Below are 12,968 nucleotides of genomic sequence, written 5' to 3' on the forward strand. Positions count from 1 at the left end.
TTGTTGTTGTTGTTGTTGTTGTTGGGCCGTTTGTTGTAGTTGCGATTGATGTTGCGATTGTTGGGATAATTGTTGCGATTATTATTGTAATTGCTATTGTTGTTGTATTGGTGATTCTTATCACCGTTTTCCTCCCACTTTCTTTTGACTTGCTTCACATTGGCCTCTTCAGCCGTCTGTTCTTTAATTCTTTCCTCAATCTGGTTCACTAGTTTGTGAGCCATTCTACATGCCTGTTGTATGGAGGCGGGCTCGTGTGAACTTATATCTTCTTGGATTCTTTCCGGTAATCCTTTCACAAATGCGTCGATCTTCTCTTCCTCATCTTCGAACGCTCCCGGACACAATAGGCACAATTCTGTGAATCGTCTTTCGTACGTGGTAATATCAAATCCTTGGGTTCGTAACCCTCTAAGTTTTATCTTGAGCTTATTGACCTCAGTTCTGGGACGGTACTTCTCATTCATCAAGTGCTTGAATGCTGACCACGGTAGTGCGTACGCATCATCTTGTCCCACTTGCTCTAGATAGGTATTCCACCATGTTAACGCAGAACCTGTGAAGGTATGCGTAGCGTACTTCACTTTGTCCTCTTCAGTACACTTACTTATGGCAAACACCGATTCGACCTTCTCGATCCACCGTTTCAATCCGATTGGTCCTTCGGTTCCATCAAATTCTAAAGGTTTGCAGGCAGTGAATTCTTTGTAGGTGCATCCTACACGATTTCTTGTAATGCTAGATCCAAGGTTATTGTTGGTATGTAGCGCAGCCTGTACTGCGGCTATGTTTGAAGCTAGAAAAGTACGAAATTCCTCTTCATTCATATTCATGGTGTGTCGAGTAGTCGGTGACATTTCCTTCAAAATAGTCAAATGGAACAAGTTAATCATACAGAATATTAAGAGTAGTTAATAGTATTTCGTAGCATAATATGAACTCATTTATAAAAGCTTTTTCTTCATATTAGCGTTTTATAAGTTTAAATTCGGGTAGTACCTACCCGTTAAGTTCATACTTAGTAGCTAATATACAATTCAACTACTACAATTCTATATGAAAAACTGATTATAATAATATTTCGCGTTCAAACTTTTATACAATATTTTACAAACTTACAATACCGCTTATTTTACATAAAGCATGAAATATAGCATACAATAACTTTGATATAAGATAGTTGTGAAGATAATTCTAGCTAGTACACAAGTCGTTCAGCAAAGGCAATAAAGACACGTAATTCATACGTCCAGAAACAAGTCATGCATTCTGGTTTTACTAGGACTACTTCCCATCCTTGGTCTTGTGAAACATAACCGTTATGGCCGTTGATAAGACAGCGTGTTGTAACGTCGTCAAAGGGACGAGGGTTACATAATGACCAACAGTCTCGTAATAACCTAAAAACCTCATTTCTTACCCCAATTACCGACTCCGTTACTTGTGGGAACGTTTTGTTTAATAGTTGAAGCCCGATGTTCTTTTTCTCACTTTGGTGAGAAGCGAACATTACTAACCCGTAAGCATAGCATGCTTCTTTATGTTGCATGTTAGCCGCTTTTTCTAAATCATGAAGTCCTATATTCGGATACATTGAGTCAAAATAATTTCTTAACCCGTTGCGTAAAATAGCATTTGGGTTCCCCGCAATATATGCGTCAAAGTAAACACATCGTAACTTATGGGTTTCCCAATGTGATATCCCCCATCTTTCAAACGAAAGTCTCTTATAAACCAAGACATTCTTGGAACGTTCTTCGAATGTCTTACAAACTGATTTCGCCGTAAATAGTTGTGCCGAAGAATTCTGACCGACTCTAGACAAGATTTCATCAATCATGTCTCCGGGTAGGTCTCTTAAAATATTGGGTTGTCTATCCATTTTGTGTTTTTACACTGTAAAATAGACAAGAGTTAGATTCATAAAAAAAATACTTATTAATACAAGCAATTTTTACATATATCATAAAGCATAAGCACACTATATTACATATATTACACCACACGAATACAACTATCTTATTCCAACTCGCTCGTTTCTTCTTCTTTGGTTTTGGTTCGTTTTGCCAAGTTTCTAGGGATATATGATGTTCCCCTAATACGAGCTGTCGTTTTCCACAACGGTTTAGAAAAACCTGGTGGTTTAGAGGTTCCCGGGTCATTGTTACAACTTAAGGGCTTCGGGGGTTGACGATACATATAAAGTTCATCGGGGTTGGAATTAGATTTCTCTATTTTTATGCCCTTTCCCTTATTATTTTCTTTTGCCTTTTTAAATTCAGTTGCGGTAATTTCTATAACATCATCGGAATTCTCGTCGAAATCCGATTCATCAGAGAATTGGTAATCCTCCCAATATTTTGCTTCCTTAACGGAAACACCATTGACCATAATTAACCTTGGTCAGTTGGTTGAGGATTTTCTTTTACTTAACCGTTTTATTATTTCCCCCACCGGTTCTATTTCCTCCTCCGGTTCCTCCTCTTCCGGTTCTGATTCTTCTTCCGGTTCTGATTCTTCTTCCGGTTCTTCTTCGGGAACTTGTGAATCAGTCCAATATATATTCGACTCTTCGTTATTATTAGGTGAGTCAATGGGATTTGTGCTAGAGGTAGACATCTATCACACAATATCAAACATGTTAAGAGATTAATATATCACATAATATATACATGTTAATAATATATAGTTTCCAACAAAAATGTTAAGCAGTCATTTTTAAAGAAAACACGGTCGAAGTCCTGACTCACTAATGCATCCTAACAAACTCGATAAGACATACTAATGCAAATTTTCTGGTTCTCTAAGACCAACGCTCGGATACCAACTGAAATGTCCCGTTCTTATTGATTAAAAACGTTCCATATTAATTGATTTCGTTGTGAGGTTTTGACCTCTATATGAGACGTTTTTCAAAGACTGCATTCATTTTTAAAACAAACCATAACCTTTATTTCATAAATAAAGGTTTAAAAAGCTTTACGAAGATTATCAAATAATTATAATCTAAAATATCATGTTTACACACGACCATTACATAATGGTTTACAATACAAATATGTTACATCGAAATCAGTTTCTTGAATGCAGTTTTTACACAATATCATACAAACATGGACTCCAAATCTTGTCCTTATTTTAGTATGCAACAGCGGAAGCTCTTAGTATTCACCTGAGAATAAACATGCTTTAAACGTCAACAAAAATGTTGGTGAGTTATAGGTTTAACCTATATATATCAAATCGTAACAATAGACCACAAGATTTCATATTTCAATACACATACCATACATAGAGATAAAAATCATTCATATGGTGAACACCTGGTAACCGACATTAACAAGATGCATATATAAGAATATCCCCATCATTCCGGGACACCCTTCGGATATGATATAAATTTCGAAGTACTAACGCATCCGGTACTTTGGATGGGGTTTGTTAGGCCCAATAGATCTATCTGTAGGATTCGCGTCAATTAGGGTGTCTGTTCCCTAATTCTTAGATTACCAGACTTAATAAAAAGGGGCATATTCGATTTCGATAATTCAACCATAGAATGTAGTTTCACGTACTTGTGTCTATTTTGTAAATCATTTATAAAACCTGCATGTATTCTCATCCCAAAAATATTAGATTTTAAAAGTGGGACTATAACTCACTTTCACAGATTTTTACTTCGTCGGGAAGTAAGACTTGGCCACTGGTTGATTCACGAACCTATAACAATATATACATATATATCAATGTATGTTCAAAATATATTTACAACACTTTTAATATATTTTGATGTTTTAAGTTTATTAAGTTAGCTGTCCTCGTTAGTAACCTACAACTAGTTGTCCACAGTTAGATGTACAGAAATAAATCGATAAATATTATCTTGAATCAATCCACGACCCAGTGTATACGTATCTCAGTATTGATCACAACTCAAACTATATATAATTTGGAATCAACCTCAACCCTGTATATCTCACTCCAACATTCACATATAGAGTATCTATGGTTGTTCCGAAATATATATAGATGTGTCGACATGATAGGTCGAAATATTGTATACGTGTCTATGGTATCTCAAGATTACATAATATATAATACAAGTTGATTAAGTTATGGTTGGAATAGATTTGTTACCAATTTTCACGTAGCTAAAATGAGAAAAATTATCCAATCTTGTTTTACCCATAACTTCTTCATTTTAAATCCGTTTTGAGTGAATCAAATTGCAATGGTTTCATATTGAACTCTATTTTATGAATCTAAACAGAAAATGTATAGGTTTATAGTCAGAAAAATAAGTTACAAGTCATTTTTGCAAAGGTAGTCATTTCAGTCGAAAGAACGACGTCTAGATGACCATTTTAGAAAACATACTTCCACTTTGAGTTTAACCATAATTTTTGGATATAGTTTCATGTTCATAATAAAAATCATTTTCCCAGAATAACAACTTTTAAATCAAAGTTTATCATAGTTTTTAATTAACTAACCCAAAACAGCCCGCGGTGTTACTACGACGGCGTAAATCCGATTTTACGGTGTTTTTCGTGTTTCCAGGTTTTAAATCATTAAGTTAGCATATCATATAGATATATAACATGTGTTTAGTTGATTTTTAAAGTCAAGTTAGAAGGATTAACTTTTATTTGCGAACAAGTTTAGAATTAACTAAACTATGTTCTAGTGATTACAAGTTTAAACCTTCGAATAAGATAGCTTTATATGTATGAATTGAATGATGTTATGAACATCATTACTACCTCAAGTTCCTTGGATAAAACTACTGGAAATGAGAAAAATAGATCTAGCTTCAAAGGATCCTTGGATGGCTTGAAAGTTCTTGAAGCAGAATCATGACACGAAAACAATTTCAAGTAAGATTTCCACTCGAAATAAGATTGTTATAGTTATAGAAATTGAATTAAAGTTTGAATATGATTATTACCTTGTATTAGAAAGATAACCTACTGTAAGTAACAAAGGTTTCTTGATCTTGGATGATTACTTGGAATGGATTTAGAAAACTTGGAAGTAAACTTGCAATTTTGGAAGTATTCTTGATTTTATGAAACTAGAACTTTTGGAATTTATGAAGAACACTTAGAACTTAAAGATAGAACTTGAGAGAGATCAATTAGATGAAGAAAATTGAAGAATTAAAGTGTTTGTAGGTATTTTTGGTCGTTGGCGTATGGATTAGATATAAAGGATATGTAATTTGTTTTCATGTAAATAAGTCATGAATGATTACTCATATTTTTGTAATTTTATGAGATATTTCATGCTAGTTGCCAAATGATGGTTCCCACATGTGTTAGGTGACTCACATGGGCTGCTAAGAGCTGATCATTGGAGTGTATATACCAATAGTACATACATCTAAAAGCTGTGTATTGTACGAGTACGAATACGGGTGCATACGAGTAGAATTGTTGATGAAACTGAACGAGGATGTAATTGTAAGCATTTTTGTTAAATAGAAGTATTTTGATAAGTGTCTTGAAGTCTTTCAAAAGTGTATGAATACATATTAAAACACTACATGTATATACATTTTAACTGAGTCGTTAAGTCATCGTTAGTCGTTACATGTAAATGTTGTTTTGAAACCTTTAGGTTAACGATCTTGTTGAATGTTGTTAACCCATTGTTTATTATAACAAATGAGATGTTAAATTGTTATATTATCATGATATTATGATATATAATATATCTTAGTATGATATATATACAGTTAAATGTCGTTACAACGATAATCGTTACATATATGTCTCGTTTCGAAATCATTAAGTTAGTAGTCTTATTTTTACATATGTATTTCATTGTTAATACACTTAATAATATATTTACTTATCATTTAACATAATTAACCAAGTGTATCAATGTCTTAATATGATTCATATGTACCTAGTAAGACGTTGTTATAATGATAATCGTTATATATATCGTTTTCGAGTTTCTTAAATTAATAGTCTCATTTTTATGTATATAACTCATTGTTAAAATACCTAATGAGATACATACTTATAATAAAATCATGTTAACTATATTTATAACTATATATATTTCATCGTATAGTTTTTACAAGTTTTAACGTTCGTGAATCACCGGTCAACTTGGGTGGTCAATTGTCTATATGAAACCTATTTCGATTAATCAAGTCTTAACAAGTTTGATTGCTTAACATGTTGGAAACACTTAATCATGTAAATAACAATTTCATTTAATATATATATAAACATGGAAAAGTTCGGGTCACTACAGTACATACTATGTTTGGCCGCGTTCGTCATTGCTTCCTCATCTATACGAACGTGGACGTCAAGAATAGCATCTCGAAAGACATCCCTAATGTCTTCCGCCTCCTCCATTTCCTCGTCTGAGCCTCTCTCTACCTGAAGATGAGATCCCTCATAGGGTACTGCCTGGTTACGTCTACTTTTCAATACCTTAGCACCCACATAAACTTTCAATCCTAAGGGCTCAACCTGTTCTCTACAAAGCTGTAATGGACCCCCTTGGTTCCTATCAATACCTAAATACTCTCCAATGAGAGTAACAAAAATACCTCCTCCTATTATACTCCCGTCCTGCATTCCCTCTACCATTTTAGATAAATAAAAATGTAGAGACCCGAACTAATCCTCCCGGACGGTGTCATCAACAGTTGGTCCCATTGCGATGATCGACTCCAAGTAATGTTTTTAACACGAGCAAATGCACAGCGGAAGACTTTATTCGTACCTGAGAATAACATGCTTTAAAATGTCAACATAAAGTTGGTGAGATATATAGGTTTGATGCTAGCAGCGTTATAACTATGGACCACAAGATTTCATATTTATAAACATAATTCACCCGCAAGTGTATAAAACCATTCTGCTTATGTTGAGGCCTCAGTAACCAACCTTAACAATAATATAATAAGTCATCTTCGCAAAGATGGATATGTACACTGGCAAGTGTATAAATAATCCTCGAAGTACTAAACATCCGCCCACTAGTTCTTATGTCTAGTGCAGCCTACTGGATGGGGGTGTTAAACCCGATAGATCTATCTTTAGGATTCGCGCTTACATGCTATTATAACATATAACTAAATTACCTAGCACATCAATCCGCAGAATATCATTTTTAATCACTTGTGTCCATAACGTAAATCATTTATAAAAACAGCGCATGTATTCTCAGCCCAAAATATTTAAAGTTTAAAAGGGACTATATACTCACCATACAGTATTTTGTAGTAAAAATACATATAACATCATTTAACAGGTGCAGGGTTGGCCTTGGATTCACGAACCTATATCATTCGTATATATATTAACACACGTAATTGTAATCGAACAATTATATACATTATTAGTTGTGATATTTTTAATAATAGTTATGTTAATCTTTAATAATATAATACCAGTTATGATAATTATATTAATGAAAATGATAATATTAGTGATTTTTGATAAAATAAATAATTTAATAATAATGGTTGTGAAAATAATAATTCTTGATATTGGTACTTAATACATAATAATAATTATAACAATCTTATTAATAATACTTTTAATAATAATAATAATAATAATAATAATAATAATAATAATAATAGTAATCCTAAATATTAATTCTTTGTTAGAAATAAAGATTTTTTTTTTATAACAATTCATTTATAATAATAATAATAATAATGATAATAATAATATTAATAAAATTAATAATAATAATGATAATAATACTCCTAATAATAATATTTACAAAACTAATGATAAGAATAATAATAATAATGTAAAAGAAGTCTACCTCACATAAAAAGAATTCCAAAAAGAAAAGATCCTCCCTTGGACTCGAACCCGCGACCACTCGCTCATAAACCAACACCCTTACCACTCTTCTGTTTCTACTTATCTGATATTTTATTGAACTTAATATCTTTTAAACCGTTTTCAAGTGTCATCATCTTCTTCATCAATATCAAAAATTCAAATCGACCCAGCATCACACCAACTTGATATTCAGACATCTAAACGTTTTTAGGACTCTCAATTCGAGTATAATCTGACCCTATACCTTTTGAAAAAAAAAAAAAAAAAAACCAAACATATCTGTTCGTCGCTGTTACCTTTTAAAAAAAAAATTTGCTTTTTGATTTTAATGAAGTTTTAGATCAAACATATAATATGAAACATGTTTTAATTGGTATATATAAACTGTTTGAATCGTTACTTTTAATAGAAACATTAAATCAAATTCGAATTTTGATTATGAACACAAAATTGATTTTTTTTAGAAAAATACCTTTAATTCACAAATTAAAGCTTGATAAATGGAATTGAATCTTGAAACCTTGTAGAAACATTACATAAAATATTCCTAACACAACTACATATATAGATTTTTCATAAACGTTCGAATTCAGGGTTTGGGTAAAAAAAAATGTAACCGTACAGAGAGGATAAAGCTCGTTTGTTTTTTTTTTTCCAGATATCTGCAATTACGATTTATAGCGGCTAAATGATGGTAAACTCGACTAATTTCTTTTAACAATGGAGGATCCGATATATACTGATATTACGGACAAGTATTCACGAGGACACAGTGAGGAGAAGAAAAAAAAAATATCTGATAAAATATTGCGTGACATCTGCTGGCATTTGTATTTATTTATTTTTTTTTATTTTTATTTTTTATATAAATATCCATAATTATATTTATATATCAATATTTGTATATGTATTTATATTTTTAAAACAGTATTTATTTACCTTATATATATACATATATATATATATATATATATATTTATAACTAACTCTTAAATTTGATTAGTGTTGTTACTAATACTAATAATAATATTATTATTAAAGAGACTATTAATAATAAATAAAATATTTATTACTAATAATGATAAACTTAAATTTTAGTTACTAATAATGATAATAAAATGATCATAATACTAATCTTATTAGTTATGTTAATATTATTAATGATTATAATATCAATAATAATACAATTACTTTTTCATATCAAATTATATATATATATATACATAATTATTTTAGATATAATACAATTAACAATACAGATATTAATATTAATATTGACAATAATAATACTGATAGAGATAATAATATGATAATTTTAATACTAATAATAATAATACTAATTATATAACAAATCAATTGTAATAAATATCATATTTATGTATTATATATAAAAATAATATTAATAATAATATACATGTATTATAATTCCTATCTATTTATTTTATATGTTTAATTTCAATTGATTAAAGTTTATTTTATTAACAAAAAAAAAATCATATATACACTTTTATATTTATATATTTAATTATACATTTACATACACACAATGGTTCGTGAATCGTCGGGCATGGTCAAAGGGTAATTGATTACATAACATAGATTTCAAACTTTCTAGACTCAACATTACAGATTTTGCTTATCGTGTCGGAAACCTATAAAGGTTAAGGTTTAAATTTGGTCGGAAATTTCCGGGTCGTTACAGTACCCACCCGTTAAAGAAATTTCGTCCCCGAAATTTGATCGAGATCGTCATGACTAACAATAAAATGTTATTATGACGAATATGAGACGATAATGGAGTTTTATCATCATTGAGTAATGTAGATAAAATATTTCGATCATGTGAAACGTACGAGTGAAGCTATCACAAAAGAATGAAATGAGTGAATATGAAATTGTTTTAACCGATGACGTGACTAGAATTGATTTCCAGAATTTAAGAGATTTAAAGAAAATCTTATGTAATAAGATTTGGTTCTTCGGCGATTTAGGAAATCAAGATCTTCTTTGATTTAATGCGGCAATCTGTTTTGATTTCTCTGTCGGATACTTCACTATAAATCCACCTCCTTCCCTTCCTTATTCTCCATACCTTCTATTCCTTATTCCTCTACTCATTCCTTAATATGCTCCATCCAATTCTGATTCTCATTATACTTTTAACTTTCATATCTTTCATTCTTCTCTTTCATCTGCCACCAGAAGAATCTATTCACTTTTATGATTTCCTTGGAATTATAATGTTTCTAATTCTCCCGTGTCTTTACGTTGCAATACGTATTGATATACACGGTTTGTAGTTTCTGGGTGGTTGTTAGGTTTTATATCTTCCCTGATACTTCGATGTCCTTGCTTTTGTTTTCTATAATCATTGTCATCCACAGTTAATGCTCTTTTCTATTTGCTGCGATTTTTACTATAATTTTTTATTTCGGAGCTTCATTCTTTTTCTTTTCCTCCTTTTCAACTAAGCATCTTTTGTAATGGTCCGGAATTTGTAAGTATGAAATTCAGAATGAATATAGCTAATGCTCTTAAAAAGAAATGGAAATGGCACGATTTTGATTTGTCCAATTACCAGAATATCCTGGAAAAGATCGAACTATCAAGACGATATGTTCCCAATACGTTTGGGAATTAGATAGAATGTAAGAGCCGTGTAACATGGCACATGATGACGGTACTGTGAATCATCACATTCCATTAGAAACTTAACATGACTTACTGTAATATAATGAAGTTGATCAAGTTTCATTATATTATACTAATTCATGCATCAGTTCCCAACATTACTTTAAAACATTCATATTTTAACTTCGAAGGTTTCAGAATTTAGAAACTAATACAGTTTCTTTTATATTGTAACGCAGATATTACGGAGGGATAAATGATTTCAGATAAGGATAGTTGTGAAAATATCTTCAGAAATATTGAGGATATTTATAATGAAAGATTTGATAATATCTTGGAATTTCTAATGTCGAAGGATGATGATGAAGATTGACCCGTAAGGGTTTAGATTCAGAAGCAAGGTGTTTGCTACAGAATAGTCATGATTCTTTATGTACAAGTTTAGTCCTTGTAATTTGTTCAGAGTCTTCTTCACGGTTTGCTCAATCCGTTTTTCAGTACCAAATTTTCTATCGAGCGATCCTAACACTTCCTTCTTTTATTATCAACTTTTGGTCATTAAGACCATCTATAACATGCTGCTTCGTCAGCATTTTCAAAGTTATCGGATCTGGGTCATCGGTTATCAAACCAAGATGGTTTCAGGAGAATTGTATTTTTAGATGGTTAAACGCTGATGGTGGAATATAAAAGATTCTCCGGTAACGACAGCGAAAGAATAACGTGTATATATATATCAAAACTAACCTTTCTGAGAAGTCGAGGTTAACTTGCTGGAGCTGTGACAAAATTAACTTCTTGAAAAGGAACTGTAGGGTTGTTTTTGCTAATAAATGGCAAAAGATTCAACACGCTATGTGTTAAACTATGAATTTGGATTCGAGAGTTGTTCAGGTGCATAAATCTTTTCTTCCGTAGACGAGGTGCGACCGGTTCAACTTCTCGATCGAGGTGTTTTCAAGAATCATGAAAGATTTGAACGCGAATTGTAATTGTCGAGATACAAATGAGGTTTAGGATAAAATCAAGTGGCAAGCTTGAAGAATTATTTAGTTCCATATGTTATAATCAATATTTTAATTTAATTCATTTTAATTGTCCAAAGTTAGCAGTCCAATATTCCGATGGTTCAATGATTCATATATAATTTTATATATAATAATCGAATTTAAATAATACGTATCGTGGCCCGTGTACCGGTCTCGGTGTCGATCACAACTCAAAGTATATATATATTTTGGAATCAACTCCGACCCTGTATAGCCAACTCCCACCTTCACATATAGAGTGTCTACGGTTGTTCCGAAATATATATATAGATGGGTCGATATGATAAGTCGAAACCTTGCATACGTGTCCCGTTATTTAAAGTGCGTAAAAGTAAATAACAGAAATTAAATGACGATAAATAAAATTGCGAGAATGTAAATTGCGATAAATTAAATGTTAATCAGTTAGCTGGGAACATTAAGCCAGAACAGTTAGCGTGAAATCCTATCACAATTTCAATTAATTAATTCGTTTGTTTCTAACACTTTTTATTTTTGTCCAATGTTTTCTTCGTTATGCCACTTGTTGGATTCTGATAGATCAAAATCCAAATATGAAATTTGAATAGAAATGGTTATTCTGTGGTGAACGGATACGTATATCGGTAATTGTAAGTAGGATAGTAAATGATCGTTGAATCAGATTCGAAGAATGTACAGTGTAACTTATTAATGTGAATTCTAAATATTCCTCGGGTACTACCCACTCGTTAAAATATTTTCATCATTAACAGTTTGTACAAAAGAAGTTTTAATTACAATCTTTATGAAAATATACTTGCGTATATATTTTCTTCGGATGTAATTATGAATTTAATGAGTCAATAGAATATTATACTCATTTGATTTATTGTTGGCACTTGATTACATGATCTCTAAAACATTAGAGATTACATAATTGTCATGTTGAACGAAGGTAAACGAGGTAAAACGATACGTAAGCGAAGATAATTGATGTAGAACGATATGTAGAACGAAGATCATATTCGAAGTATAAATGGTAATATTGAGGCGTGTGATGTTGGTATCCGAGGTACAGATCGTGATGTTGAGATTTACGACGTGATTGTGGTTGGGTGATAAAAGTAGTGTCGGCGTTGATGATGGTGGTACGGATTATGCTGTTGCTGGTGTTTGTAACCTCCACACCAGATTCTCCAAAGCCATTACTCGAGCATGTAGTTCGTTAACTTCTTATATTATGTCGAGATGATTGACGATTGGAACGAGCGAGTGAGTATGATTCGAAATATAGGATATTATATAATCGTGACGGGATATTCTAAAAATGAAAAAGAAAATGGTTTCTCGAATAGGTTCGCCGGTAAGCGCTTTAGGTTCATCACTAAGAGGGCAATTTGATGGATGGAATGGATCTTCGATATGAAATGATTTTCAGATATCGGGTGATACTCTAGCTATATAGAATATCTATATATGTAATGCTAAAGATTTCGTAGAC

This window comes from Rutidosis leptorrhynchoides, chromosome 2 (genome assembly GCF_046630445.1).
Source record: "Rutidosis leptorrhynchoides isolate AG116_Rl617_1_P2 chromosome 2, CSIRO_AGI_Rlap_v1, whole genome shotgun sequence".
Lineage (NCBI taxonomy): Eukaryota > Viridiplantae > Streptophyta > Magnoliopsida > Asterales > Asteraceae > Rutidosis > Rutidosis leptorrhynchoides.